Consider the following 13,724-nt stretch of genomic DNA (forward strand, 5'->3'; position numbering starts at 1 on the left):
AAACGGGGAAATTTGCACAGCTGTAAATGGAGAATATTTTTTTTTAAATTCCCCAGATTTATATTAACATAGAGTAGAATGGTGGTTACCAGAGGCTGTGGGGGGAAACGGGAGACTGAAAAAGAAAGAAAAATGAAAGTAGAAGGGTGGTTGCCAGGGGTTAGGGGAAGGAGGGTAAACAGGGAGTTAGTGTTTAAGGAGGACACAGATTCAATTTGCAAGATGAAAAGGGTTCTCTGCAGATGGATGGTAGTAATGGCTGCACAACAATATGGATACACTGAATACCACTGAGCTGTACGCTTCAAAAATGGCTAAGAAAAAATTAAAAAGTCAGGCCTCAGCCACACACCAGTCACATTTCTAGTGCTCAACAGCAACTTAAGGCTGGCTAGTGGCTACCATATTGGATAGTGAAGGACATTTCCATCATCACAGAAAATTCTTTTGAACCACACTCTGGACGAATCCCAGTTCCACCTCCTATGAGCTGTGTGACTCTGTTTAAGTTACTAACCCTCTCTGAGCCTCTAATACTAGTAGCGTTAGTCACTCAGTCGTGTCCGACCCTTTGTGACCCGTGGACTATAGCCCCCCAGGCTCCTTTGTCCATGGGATTCTCCAGGCAAGAGTACTGGAGTGGGTTGCCATTCCCTTCTCCAGGGGATCTTCCTGACCCAGGGATCGAACCCGGGTCTCCTGCGTTGCAGGCAGATTCTTTACCATCTGAGTTATAGGGAAGCCCCTGAACCTCTAATTCCCCCTTTATGATATAAAGCTCAAAATACCCACCTACATCATATGATTCTTATGGAGCTGGAACAAAAATAATAGATATAAATCACCTGGTACAACTGTCCAGGCTATAGCAGGAGCTTGACAAATAATAGGTGATACTGTCCTACTATGACTTTATAAAAAGCCATTGGAAACATTTCTAATAGAATGGATAGTTTGCACTGGCTAATGTCTTTCACTATGTCTTAATTGCAAATTTCAAAGTTTGTATAAGTGGCTCTGTTTTCAGTAGGACAAGCCAGCAGTCCCCTCCTGAAGCAACACCCATCTGCCAGCAGGTCAAAAATGGGGCATTTTAATCCAGAAGCAGTACTGTAGGAGAGACTCATAGTAAGGCTATAATTTTCAAAGCTAGAGAGCCTCATTTTGTGTGGAGTTTTTACCTTTTTTTTTTTTTTTAAACCACCAATGTCACAATCCATGGGAATGTCCATTACATTAGACTCAGGCTTCGGAGCTCTTCATCTAGAGAAAGATGCCCAAAAGATCTCATACCTTCTTGCAAACCTCCCCCCATAAAGAAAGGAAATAAAACACAGCTGAGAGAGACATCATCAAAGAGTCTACAAATTATAAATGCTAGAGAGTGTGTAGGAAAAAAGGAACCTTCTTACACTGTCGGTGGAAATGTAAACTGGTATAGCCACTATGGAAAACAGTATGGAGGTTCCTTAAAAGAAAAAATAGAGTTGATCCACCACTCCCATCCTGGGCATGTATATACAGAAAATACAAAAACTCTAATTAAAAAAGATATATGTGCCCAAATATTCATAGCAATGCACTATTTTACATAGAAGGGACCTGTCCACTGACAGATTAATGGATAAAGAAGATGACATATGATGTGTGTGTGTGTGGGGGGGCTTTCTGGGAGGTGCTAGTGGCAAAGAATCAGCTTGTCAATGCAGGAGATGCAAGAGGTGGGTTTGATCCCTGGGTCAGGAAGATCCCCTGAAGTAGAGCATGGCAACTCACTCCAGTATTCTTGCTTGGATAATCCCATGGACAGAAGAGCCCAGTGAGCTACAGTCCATGGGTTCGCAAGGAGTCAGACACTATTGAAGCAACTTAGCATGCACACATGCATATATTTATAATGAAATATTATTTAGCCATAAAAAGAATACAATAATGTCACTTGTAGTAACATGGATAGGCCAAGAGATTATCATACTGAGTGAAGTAAGTCAGAAAAAACAGGTATCATGATATCATTTATATATGGAATCTAAAAAATAAACTGATACAAAGGAACTTATATACATAACAGAAATACAGACAGGAAACAAATTTATGGTTACCTAGGGACAAGGGAAGGAGGGATAAATTAGGAGTTTGAGATTAGCAGACACTACTGTATATAAAATAGATAGATAATGAGGCCCTACTCTATAGCATAGGGAACTATATTCAATATCTTGTAATAATCTATCTTGTATCTTATAATAATCTATAAAGGAAAAGAATCTAAAAAATAATATATATATTATTATTTCTTCTCTGGTGGCTCAGATGGTAAAGAATCTGCCTGCAATGCATGAGACCCAGGTTTGATCCCTGGGCCAGAAAGATCCTCTAGAGAAGGGAATGGCAACCCACTCCAGTATTCTTGCCTGGGAAATCCCATGGACAGAGGAGCCTGGCGGGCTACAGTCCATGGGGTCGCAAAAGAGTCAAAGAATCAGACACGACTGAGTGACTGAGCACACAATACACACACACACACACACACACACACACACACACACACACCCATATATGAAAGTCAAAGTCATTCAGTTGTGTCCAACTCTCTGCGATCCCATAGTCCATGGAATTCCAGGCCAGAATACTGGAGTAGGTAGCCGTTCCCTTCTCCATGAGACCTTCCCAACCCAGAGATTGAACCCAGGTCTCTGACATTACAGGTGGATTCTTTAGCAGCTGAGCCACCAGGGAAGCCCTAATATATATGTGTGTTGCCGCACATCTGAAACTAACACAACATGATAAATCAACCATACTTCAATAAAAACACACACGCTGAGAGCAAGTGTACAACCTGGAGGCATCCTCTCCACTGACGAGCAGTCCTGAGGGAGAGAGTGGCCTGGGAAAACAAAAAAAGGGCTTCTTGTGGGGTTTCATTCTAGTTAGGAAATAGGGAGTCATTGAATGTTCTTGAGCTACAGTGATGAAATCAGAGGGCTGCTTTAGCAAGAGGAGGACCAGCTAGGGGAGCAACTCTGGAGCAGTAAGGAGACTGAGGATACTGCCTGGTGAGCCATGCTGAGGAAAGGAGGACAGTGGGTCGAGCCTGTGTGAGCTGGTGGTCCAGTGGTTAGGACTCTGCGCTTCCATTGCACTTCCAGTCTCAGCTGGTGGAACTAAGATCCCACTAACCTCACAGTGAAACCAAAAAACCAAGCAAAACATAAAACAAACAAACAAAAAACTTCCTCTGGAGAAGCAATTTCATTTTTCACATGGGCTTTGGACAAAGCCACAGTTCTGTGGCTGCTGGGTCAAAAGAATCAGGTAAGGAACTGGGAACAGGACTCTAGCTCAGGTGGGTTTTTCTGGCTTAGAAATGGCAGCAAAGGCTCCCTTTCCTGATCTACTAAGGCCTCCTCAGTCAATCCAAGACTTCCTAATGTTCTGAATGAGTAACATTAAAAAAAAAAGTAGGATCCAACATGAGTTCAACTTCTGACTTTGTGAAAAAAAGATGCTAAACTACAAATATTGTCATTTACAAAAGAGACTTTAACACTAACAAAAAGTGGGAAAGGCCATTTTAGAATAAAGGGAAGTTCTATAAAAATGGAAACTCAGAATACAGTTTCACTCTTCTTTCATTTAACTGTGAATGGGTAGAAATTTTGCCCCATGTGGGGTGGTGGTACTCAAGCCTGGTCTGCAGGGATCATTGGTTTATGTGCCTTTCCAAAATGGTTCCCTGCGCAGTTTCAGCTGTAAGAATCAGCCTTGATGACCCCAAATTCAGCTGCCCAGCTCCTAAGAGCAAAAACACAAAGTTTGAGTTTTCTGGCATGGGTGTGTCTAACATGGAAAGGCCAGGTAGAACCAGCCTCTTCTAGAATTCTTCAAATGCAAGTGATAAGCCACAAAGGATCCTAGAACAAATATTGATATCTTCACATTCAATAATTTCATATTTAGTCTAGTGGGTTAGTGATTTTTTTCCTAAAAGGAAATTGCAGCCAGAGCTAATTGCTCAATCTGAAATGTATCTGGACATTGTTTAGATGTTGGAAAGGAAACGGTAACGTTGCAGTCTCTTGCAAAGAGGAGGGTGTTATTTTAGAAAAAAAATGCAAATGTAAATTAATAGAAAATGCAGCCCTGAATGGTTTTCAAAGCTTTGATGTACACAGTCAAAATAGCACTCCTATTCTGAGCTTTCCTTGACATTTTTCTTATTTTGAAATGTGAAAGGAAATCCATCGGCACAGGCTCAATCCATTCCCATCCATTGATTTGTTAGCCAATCAATGGCCATTGTAATCTGAAAAAAATAACACCACTTTCTATGAACCTTTCCAAGCAAGGCCGGGTTCAGTTAAGCTTAATAAAGAGAAAAACAGCAAGGACCATCTGGAAAACAGTCTTCCGGAGTCGCGAAAGATAGTGGCAGCCTTTGCCCAACCTGCTATAAATAAGTGTCTCAGGAAAAAAAAAAAACACCCGATTTTTAAATCTGTTTCTACTTAATACAGCTGCAATAGAGTTTATTTAGCTTTTCCCTATAGCAGGAGGACTGTTTGCATTTTTATGACAAGGGTCTGAATGTTTTTCACAGCCATTTCCATTGCCATTATTTTGAGGAACAACATACCACTCGGACCTGTCTGTTGGCTTCAGCAGCACACAGCGGTGGCCCCAGTGGCCTCTGCACCACGAAACTGGCATCCAAGCCCAGATTTTTGATCCCACTTCCTCTCCTAGGGTTGCAGCCATCACCCAAATCCTGGTCCACGAGGGAGAGCCAACTCAGGATGACCAAGCGTCATGTGCTGCAAATCAATTATTTCTCTGCCTGGACCCAAGCACTCAGGGGATGTCTGCCAAGAGTCAAACGACTCATCAAGGGAGGCAAGAACTCGCCAATGAAGGGCTACTGCTGGCCTGGCCAACCCACCACGTGCTCACCTTTCTATCTTTCCTCACTGGCTAAGCTTCCTTCCACACTCAACACTCAAAACTCCTTCGGACACTCTTTGGCAAAGGCAGCCTTGGATGCCTGCAAAGTGAAGTGGCGCCCCGGTGATGTCTGCCCTGAGCAGCTGGCCACATCCGTGAGTACTCCCTAAACACCCATCCCACCCCAAAGATGGTCAGGATGAGGTTGGCCTCAGGACACTGTCCTATGTAATGAGCGATCCACCTCTCCTTTCTCTCTCTGTCCCCCAAGGGCTCATCCCACTTTCATGGATGGGCAGGAATGGTTTACCCCATGACACATTCCCCGTGAAGGCATGATCACCCCTCTTGCAGCTCGTCCAGTGGCAGCATTCCATCTGTTGCTGCTGACCTCGGGCATTACCAGGACCGAGCTGGCTAGAGGAACCCTGCTGCCGTTCCTTTTCCCAAGCAGAACTGCTGCAGGGAAATAAACGTGTGTAAGAGGGGGGAAAAGGTGGGAGGGGTGGTGAAGTCCACCTGAATGTGAATGTCCAGTAATTTTGAAACATGCTCTATCTGCTCACCATTGACTTTCTCTCTCAACAGAACGGGAAAACAGAAAAATTAGTGGTGGGTAAAGGGCTGCCACAATCTACAGTGAGTCTGTTACAGTGTTATGAACAGGGCTCTCCCAAGTACACTAAAGGGCTAAATTAATTGGCTCAGGCTTAAGATGCTACAGGAGAAATGACAGTGGGGAGAGGTGGGGGTGGAGGAAGATACCTGGTGGCTGAGAAGGCATGTCTGAAATCAGGTGCATATGAAAAAGAAACTGAGGAGAAATAAACCTGTTCTCTTCATGAAAAAACAGAAAAGGTGTTAGTTGTTACAATGTGTCCTCCAATTACCTATGACTTATTCAGTCACCTGAACTGAAAGAAAAATCTCTGTGCTTATACAATTTTACAGACCCTTGCATCCAACTTACAATTAAATCAGGCACATGACCCACTTCCAACCGTTAATTAATCACTCCCATGAATTGTACATATAAGTTAGAGAGGGAAATTCTGTCTTGTATTATTTCAAATTGAATTATCCAAAAGCCACAAATTACTTATTAAAACTTAGTCTAGACCAGTGGTTCTCAATCAGGGTCCATTTTGCCCCAGAGGGGACATTTGGCAAGATCTGGAGACATTTTTGGCTGTCACAACTAGGGGGGAGGGGTGACACTTTTGGCATCTAGTGCGTCAAGGCCAGGGATGCTGCTAAACACCCTCCAGTGCACAGGACAGCCCCCTACAACATAGAATGATCTGGCCTAAAATGTCAACAGGGCCAAGGTGGAGAAACTGTGCTCTAATTAAAGGCAAATACAGTTGGCTTTTAATATTCATATCAATCAAAGAAGAAAAATCCCATTTTCCTTGAAATCTAAGGTTGGAAACACATATGTTTACTAAGGACATACTGATTCCTTTCCAAATAAATGAAACAGGTTCCCAGTCTGAATCTAGAAACATTAAAGAAATTCTGTGACGGTGGTGGAGCTAGCAGGGTGCATGTGAAATGCGTATTTCATCAGTCTAAACGGATGGAAATTAATATCTCATAAAATAAAATGATTATCTCGTTATGTTCCATACAAAACCAAAATCAATACACTGCATCTTACTTAACCTGCAATTAGTGTTTTTAAAAACTAAACCAAGGAAATGTCATTCTTCCCCATTTCTTGCTAGCTGGATACACATTTCTGAGCATGAGGCATTAAAAAACAAACAAGCAGACAACCACCCGCTCTTTTAAAGCAGATTTTTCCAGAGCATAAAAAGCTTCCTGAATCGTTCCATTTTATTTATTACTGTAGATTCAATCATTCTTAGTGAACAAAACATGCAAACCATTCTGTTGGTTATGCCTGCCTGGCTTTCCAAATACCCTCAAAACTGGGATGATGAATCACATACTTTGGCCCCGCTGTGCCAATTCATTGTAAGCAAAGAATCCAACACAGCAAGATAGGACATTCTGCCCGGTGTGTATGTGTGTGTGTGGGGGGGTGGGGCGGGTAGGTGGGTATGGGAGTCCTTCAGCCAATTGTTTCCATAAAATCTTAAGAGCAGGTGCTGAGATTCTCTAAAATTCTTTTAGTTCTAGAACATCCTATGTGATTGTGCAGTGCCCCCAGCATGAGGATGGACTTTGGTCAGGGAAGATGCATGTTCCTAGAGTTGGCCTGGTGTTTCCAGGCTAAAACCATGGAGGACAGAATGGCTGACGGCTATACTATCTCAACCCTTTCAAGCCCCCATTCCTTTGTCAGAATTTTCAGGTGGGCACACACACAAAGGCAAAAACAACAACAACAACAAAAATGCCAGCGCATACCCAGTCCTGGCCACCAGCGAGGCCCAGTTCTGCTGCTGAGAAAGAACAGTTGCTCCAGTGCAGCTGCAGGAGCTTTTCCAGGGAACTGGTAATACCCTGGCTGTTAATGAATTATTTTTCGCCAGAATGTCGGATTCTTCCTGTGCTCCAGTAAACAGTCTGCTTCTGCCATGGGAAACAAAACCAGCTCCTTCCGAGGAGCTCGAGGAGGTCAGCCAAGGGTCCCCTGTGGGGGCAGCCCCCTCAGGAGCCAGAGCCACAGGCGCCTGACCTATAAATCACCAAAGCCCCGAGTCCATTATTCCAGCTCTTTCTGTCTCCTCGGGCCATGCCCAGGGCCAAGGGCACAATGCCCGCGGTGAGCCTTCCCCCACCCCCCTGAACTGTCCCTTCCTCAGAGCTTCTCATCTATGGCACCGCGTGTGTGTGAAACTGGCCTTCCTGGTGTTCATTTTGTCTCTCGCGCAGAAACTGCATTTATTCCCTTGCTCTTGTTTTCATCAAGCTGTCAGGAAATGACTATGTGCATCCCCCCCTTTTCCCTTCTCTTCTTTAAGACTGGCCCCAGCCCCAAATAACCCACTCTCAGTGCAAGGGCGTCTCCTTGGGCCCCTACTCTTCAAACACATACCCCGAGGAAGGATATTATTAGAGCAGGTGTCGAGGAAATCAGTCACTCAGGAGGGAGACAGCTCTCTGATGGACAAGGACACCAGCCTGGGCTGGAGGAAAGGAAACCCTGTCCACCCTTACCCCCACCCTGCTCTCTCGTCTCCATTAAGTTTCAGAGCCCACGTTCCAAACAGGAGGTGACTGAGCAAACATGCTCACAGGTGGGCTTAATGGGGACCCCCCCAAATGGCACCTTAGCTCTTGAAAACCAGAGTGGCCTGATGCCAGGCTGTCGTGGCTCTTGAGTCAGCCCCAGGCCTCCCGCCTGCCATGGGGATGGAAGGTGTTCATGGCACCCAAAACTCCTGGAGGTGCTATGAGGCTGAAGGCATAGGCTGGTGGGGCAGAGCTGCTGAACAAATACGTATGTAATTCTAAAGAACAGGTGACAGTAATCTCAACACTCTAGCTTATTTGACCAATACATTCCAAATATGATCATTTTAACATGTAATCAATATAAAAATTATTAATGAGCTATTTTGTATTCTTTTTTTTTTTTTTTTGCACTAGGTCGTAGAAATCCTGTGCATACGTTATCATCATAGCATATCCTATTTTGGAGTAGCCACCTTTCACCTGCTGAAAAGCCACATGTGACTAGCAGTTACTATACAGCATAGTGTGGATATAAAATATCTCCTCATAGAGAGTTCTATTAGACAGTGCTGTGCTTAAAGACCTAAAAAAGCTGTGGGAAGAAGATGACAGGTGAGAGCAGGGTGGGCAATAAGAATTATAGCAAGAGATGGGAACTGCAAGACTGGGATGTTCTAGGAGCCCAGCCCTACCTCTAAGTGGAGATTAAAATGGGCTCTTAGGAAAGGCCCTGGGGGCCGGCATGGCAAGACCAGAGAGTATAATCATTACTTAAGGCATCTGCAGCTTGAGCAGCCTGCATCTTAGCTCTATGGATCTGTTTAAGGCAGGGGCTGGGACAGAAGATCGGCAAAGTCACGTATGTTCGTTCAATAACAATTCTGGGTTTGCAATCTAATTTGGTGAAGCAGATACAGAAACATGATCAAATTACGTGCGCCTGCCTCTGCGCGTGCATGCGTGTTCCTATGTGTGTTTTTGGCTGGAGAGCGAAGGAGGGTGTCATGTGCAAAATCCCGAAGTACTAACACGAGTCACCTCCTCAGCAGCTGCCATCAGAACACAGGAGAGCGGTAGCCTTGAGAGGCTCATCAGAAATGACGAGCCACAAAGGAGACGCCTTGAGCTGCAAAGAATGAGATGATGGGCATCCGGGCAGACGGTCAGGTGGGAGGGAGAAGTGGTAATCAGAGGCATTCTCCAGAGACAAGTGCTGCCAACTCTACAGCAAGGATGTCACCCTGATCCCCAAATCAAGCTTAATTCAGAATCCCACGCAGGCTTTTGTGCAGGGGAGAGTGTAATTAGCCATCTTTCCCCCTCCTCGAGAGCCTCATTCTCTGAGGTCCCCCTCATATTCTCATCATGGAGGCAGGAGAGTCAGAAACACCTCATACAGGGATTCAAATCCTGGCTCTCCCAGTGGCCCCAGAATTTCTAGGGGCTTAAAGGCCACCATCTGGTTGGAAGGGGGCTAAAGGACTTTGCTTTGATGGTGCAGTTGCAGAGCAAGAACCTATCTCGTTTTTATTTAGAGTTTATTTATTTGAGACGTTTAAGAGTCAGAAATACCTTACCTACCCTCTGGCCCTACCATAGCCCTCAGGCTAATTACCCACTCTGTCTCATCCTCAGTTTCCTCATGGATAAGATGGGAATGTGACTGCTCATCTCACGCAGGCTCGTCCGCTTGGAACTCCCCAAGGCTAGAACTGCAGCATCACACCAGGCCCTCCAAGACCCCAACCACACACAAATCTCTGGATTTCTCCCGGCTGGTCTCCCTTAATAGTGACATAGCTCCTTCCCACCACCATTCACTCCATCAGTTCCATCATTCAGTCACTCAACTCTCGTTCATTAAGAGACAGTTAACCTTTGGGAATTCCAAGACGAAAAGGCACAGTCTTTCCATCTGAAATGGTTAGGGACTATCTGGGGTCTATCTCCTTAGCACATAAGCATGTACCCTGCTGGGGTGGCTGAGTTGCCTCACTGGTACTCCCCCTCCCCCAGTTAGGTATTGCATTTGGTAGGAGCTGAGGAGGACTCTAGTCTCGGGGAGAAATAAATAAGAGCCTTGAGGGAAGGATAGAGGAACACGTTGCCCCTTTAAGTCATAACCACTGAGGTCTGGAATCAGACACTCGACTGGAAATTTCTCCGAGTCTGATTCCTTATCTGTAAAATAATGCCTCCATCACATCATGGTTTCCCATATGCACAGTGTCTGGCAGAGGGCAACAGCAAATGTTCATTTCCTTCTCGACTTCTCTCCCTCCACTACCCCCTGCTTCCCCAAAACTAAGGTTAGAGAAGGAGCCAGAAGACAGACACTTGCTCTCTTCTTACTGTCCATTCAGAGCACACTGTGTGTGGACGTCTCCACGTACAGAATACTTCCATTCTGGGTCACACGGCTTTAGAGAGACCAGTCCTATTTAGTTTTCGGGGTCATCATAGCCAGAGCTATATTGGTCGTCTGGTGTTATAGCACTCCCAGCAACACCTTGTCACACACCTTCCAGTCTTTCCTTTTTCTTTGCTTTCTTTCTTTCTTTCTTTTCTTTCCTTTTTTCTTTTTTTTCTTTTTTTTTTCTTTTTTTTTTTTTTTTGCATTTCATGGGCCCTGTCTTCTGGCTAAAAGACTTTTCATTTAATTTACAGTTTTTGCCCAAATGCCCACCAACCAAGTTCTCATACTGGCAACTGGCATCACCTAGAAAGCTGTTTTCTCATTTGTTTCTGAGATGAGCAGACTTTCCTGGGCCAAACCTCACCTCTGGAGGTCTGGGGCTTCTTTGCATGATAAAGGGCCTCCCTGGGTGGCTAAATGGTCCCATGGGCTAGTGCCAAAGCAGCCAGGACCCCCAAGATCCAGTCTGACTTGGCTCCTGGTGCCCAGCCACCTTGTGGATGCCTCTGGCAGGCATCTGGCAGGATGAGACAGACGTGCCCGCTCACAGGCTACTGTGTTATAGGGGTGGGTCCAGTGGCTTCTCTGGGCTTCTAAGGGGCAGAGAAACTGGGATGTCCCCTGGCTTTCAGCCTTCCAGCCACCCTGCCGCCTTCCAAAAGAAGCACAGCTCCATGTGTTCCCCTTTGAGAAGAAAACGCCAAGGATAATCACTGGGTAGGGGCTCCCACCCGCTAGCCTCCCCACTGTCCTCCTACTAGCCTCCCCACTGTACTGCCACCTCTTTCCTGTAACAAAGGCACATCACAACACATTTTCAAAGTTATCCGAAATCTCCTGGTCAATCAACAAACGATTCTGGTGACTCGAAAGGAGGAAGAGAGACATAGAAAACAGTCCCGGAAAGACGCCGGGGAAAGCATGGAAAACCTTGCCCGATGCATGCAAGGCTAAGAATCGTTTTCTCCCTGCTGGCTGCTTTTCTCTCTGTTCTAAAGAGAAGCTTCCAAGAATCAGCTAAATAAAGGGATCACACCAGAGGATGAGAGATAATGCTAAACCAACAAAAACAAAGACCCAAAATGAAACAGAGCCAGCCATGAAAATCCGCGGTTATCAAAACTTTGTTTGGCCGTATCTATTTATCATCGCTGCACACCCGGGCTCTGCGGAATATCATTCTGTTGATGTCACTTACCCTCAGCAAAATATTTACACATCCTTAAAAACGCCAGATGAGGGGGGCCGCCCGCGCACTGCCGCGAGCGGCCCCTCAAGCCCCGTCGCAGAGTTCTAGGCAGACCGTGAGGTGGGGGCACGGCGGTGGGTGGCTTCAGCGGGCACAGGTAAAAGCGCCTGACACTCCCCCGGAACGCGGCCACCCAGGCGCTGCCCCCTGCCCTGCCCACCTCTCCCCTACCTGACTCTGCAAAAAGCAACCACATCGCCGATTTCTGGTGTCAGCGCCTCCTCCTCCTCCTCCTCCCCTGACCTTCTCATTGATTAAGTTCTCAAACCATTGTTAAAGCCGGGTTGCTTTTCCCTGGAAAACTGGGCTGAATTCATTAAGCTTCCCCCGTCACAAAAGGAATATTCATAAAAGTTTGGCAGGCAGATAGGGAAGCGGACTGCGTGCCTTGGGGTGGGTGACAATTCGCTCCTCCAAAGCCACCTTCTTCTTCCGTGCCTCATCCCTCTCTCCGTCCATCCGTCGTGCCCCAAACCTACTCCAGGGACTTCTGATAGGGAAACACAAAGCAGCAGCTGTTTGGCAACATTTCTACCCCTCGCCGGCAACTGTGGTGGGATGCCATTTCCCCACCCAGGCGGAGCTTATCCTGAACAATAGTCGGGCTTTAAACGGCAAACAAGCAAACACACAGAGCATAACCCCAACCCCGAAAAAGCCAACGGGGAGAGAGGCAAGAACTCCCTTCGCAGCAAAAGGCACCGCTGAAACGCACGCCAAAATGCAGCGAGAAGGCTGCTCGGTGCCTAACATGGCAGAAAGCCCGAGCTGGTGCGGCCACCCCGGGTCTGGGCATTGGGGGGCACGAGGGCTCCCGGGGCGCCAATGCACACTCACCCAGCTCCGGGAGGATGCGGGGCTGGCCGAGCGTCACAAAGACGAGCCCAGAGCGATCTGGCAAAACCCAACTTTCCACCCGGCTCGCCAGGGCCGCCAGATACGTCAACAGAATCCATCTTTCGATGGGCCTGGAAGGCGCCGGGTTTTCCGGGCCGGGGCAGAGCGACAGAGCCGAAAGCGGCCCGGTGCGATGCCCGGGCGCTGAGTCCACCGCGCGCCGCCCTCTGCGCCCTGTGCCAGCGCCGGTGGCGGCCCGAAACCCACTTCGGGGCCCCCGCCCCGCCGCCCTGTGCCGCCTCCCCGGCCGGCCCCGGCCCCGCCGGCCAGTGCGCGGCGCTGGGAGCAGGAGCGGGGCCCGGGGACGCCGCGCGGGTGGCGGCCTCGCCTCGCGTCCCCGCCCCCGCCGGCCCTCCCCGCTGGCCCCGGCCTCCAGGCGCCGTCCTGCCCCCGGGAGCAGGCCCCTCCCCGGGCGCCGGGCCCCGCCAGGCGCGCCCAGCCCGGCGCGCCCCCTGCGTCCCGGTGGCAGGTCCGCGCGGGGAGGGCGCAGGGTGGGGGGGTACCCCGGCCCGCACGGGGGCGTCGCGGCCGCTACCTCGCAATCGCGGCCGCCGCCTCCAGGAAGCCGTGGGGGTGGTCGCGGGTGCGGGGACTCTCCGGTCTGGCCTCGCCGCCGGCCGCCTGAAGGGGGTGCGCAGCGGTGGGAGCTGCCGTCGCCGCTGTCACCGAGCTGCTGTCGCCGCCGCCGCTGCCGGTCGTGCGTGAGCGTGTGTGCGCCTGTGTCCGGACGAGTGTGTGTCTGCGTGCGGCGCCCGGCCTTTACTATATACACCGAGGGGTGGGAGGAGGCGGGGAAGGGGAGGGCTTGGGGGAGGTGGCGGAGGAGGGGGAGCAGGAGGGGGGCGAAAGGGTACCCGAGGAGGCGGCTGCTGAGGACGGACAGGTGATCTCGCCCACGGGGAGGGCGTGGCTGTGGGAGGCGCGAGGTGGCGGGAGGAAGGGGTGCCAGGGCGCGGGGGCGACGCCGGGGAGGGCCGATGGAGCGGGACCCTGCTGCCTCCCAGCAGGCTGGGGACCATTTCAGACCCCAGGATGCTGAGAGAGAACAGAGCCCAGCGGGGAGGGAGTGGC

The 13,724-nt window shown here is 48.5% G+C and overlaps 1 protein-coding gene across 4 annotated transcripts in view; it reads right to left on the minus strand.

Annotated features, from left to right (window-relative positions):
* Positions 1-13,419, minus strand: part of RAI2 (retinoic acid induced 2) — a 73,823-nt gene extending 60,404 nt beyond the window's left edge. For 2 of the 4 annotated variants that reach the window (XM_070291393.1, XM_070291391.1), the window contains exon 1: positions 12,594-12,990. The gene's annotated coding sequence lies outside the window, so the exon portion shown is untranslated. Of the gene's footprint in view, positions 1-12,593; positions 12,991-13,188 lie in introns of those variants that run through there. The other 2 variants (XM_070291392.1, XM_070291394.1) reach the window with 2 other exon arrangements.
* Between the last annotated feature and the right edge of the window lie 305 nt (positions 13,420-13,724).

This window comes from Ovis canadensis, chromosome X, assembly GCF_042477335.2.
Source record: "Ovis canadensis isolate MfBH-ARS-UI-01 breed Bighorn chromosome X, ARS-UI_OviCan_v2, whole genome shotgun sequence".
Taxonomy (NCBI): domain Eukaryota; kingdom Metazoa; phylum Chordata; class Mammalia; order Artiodactyla; family Bovidae; genus Ovis; species Ovis canadensis.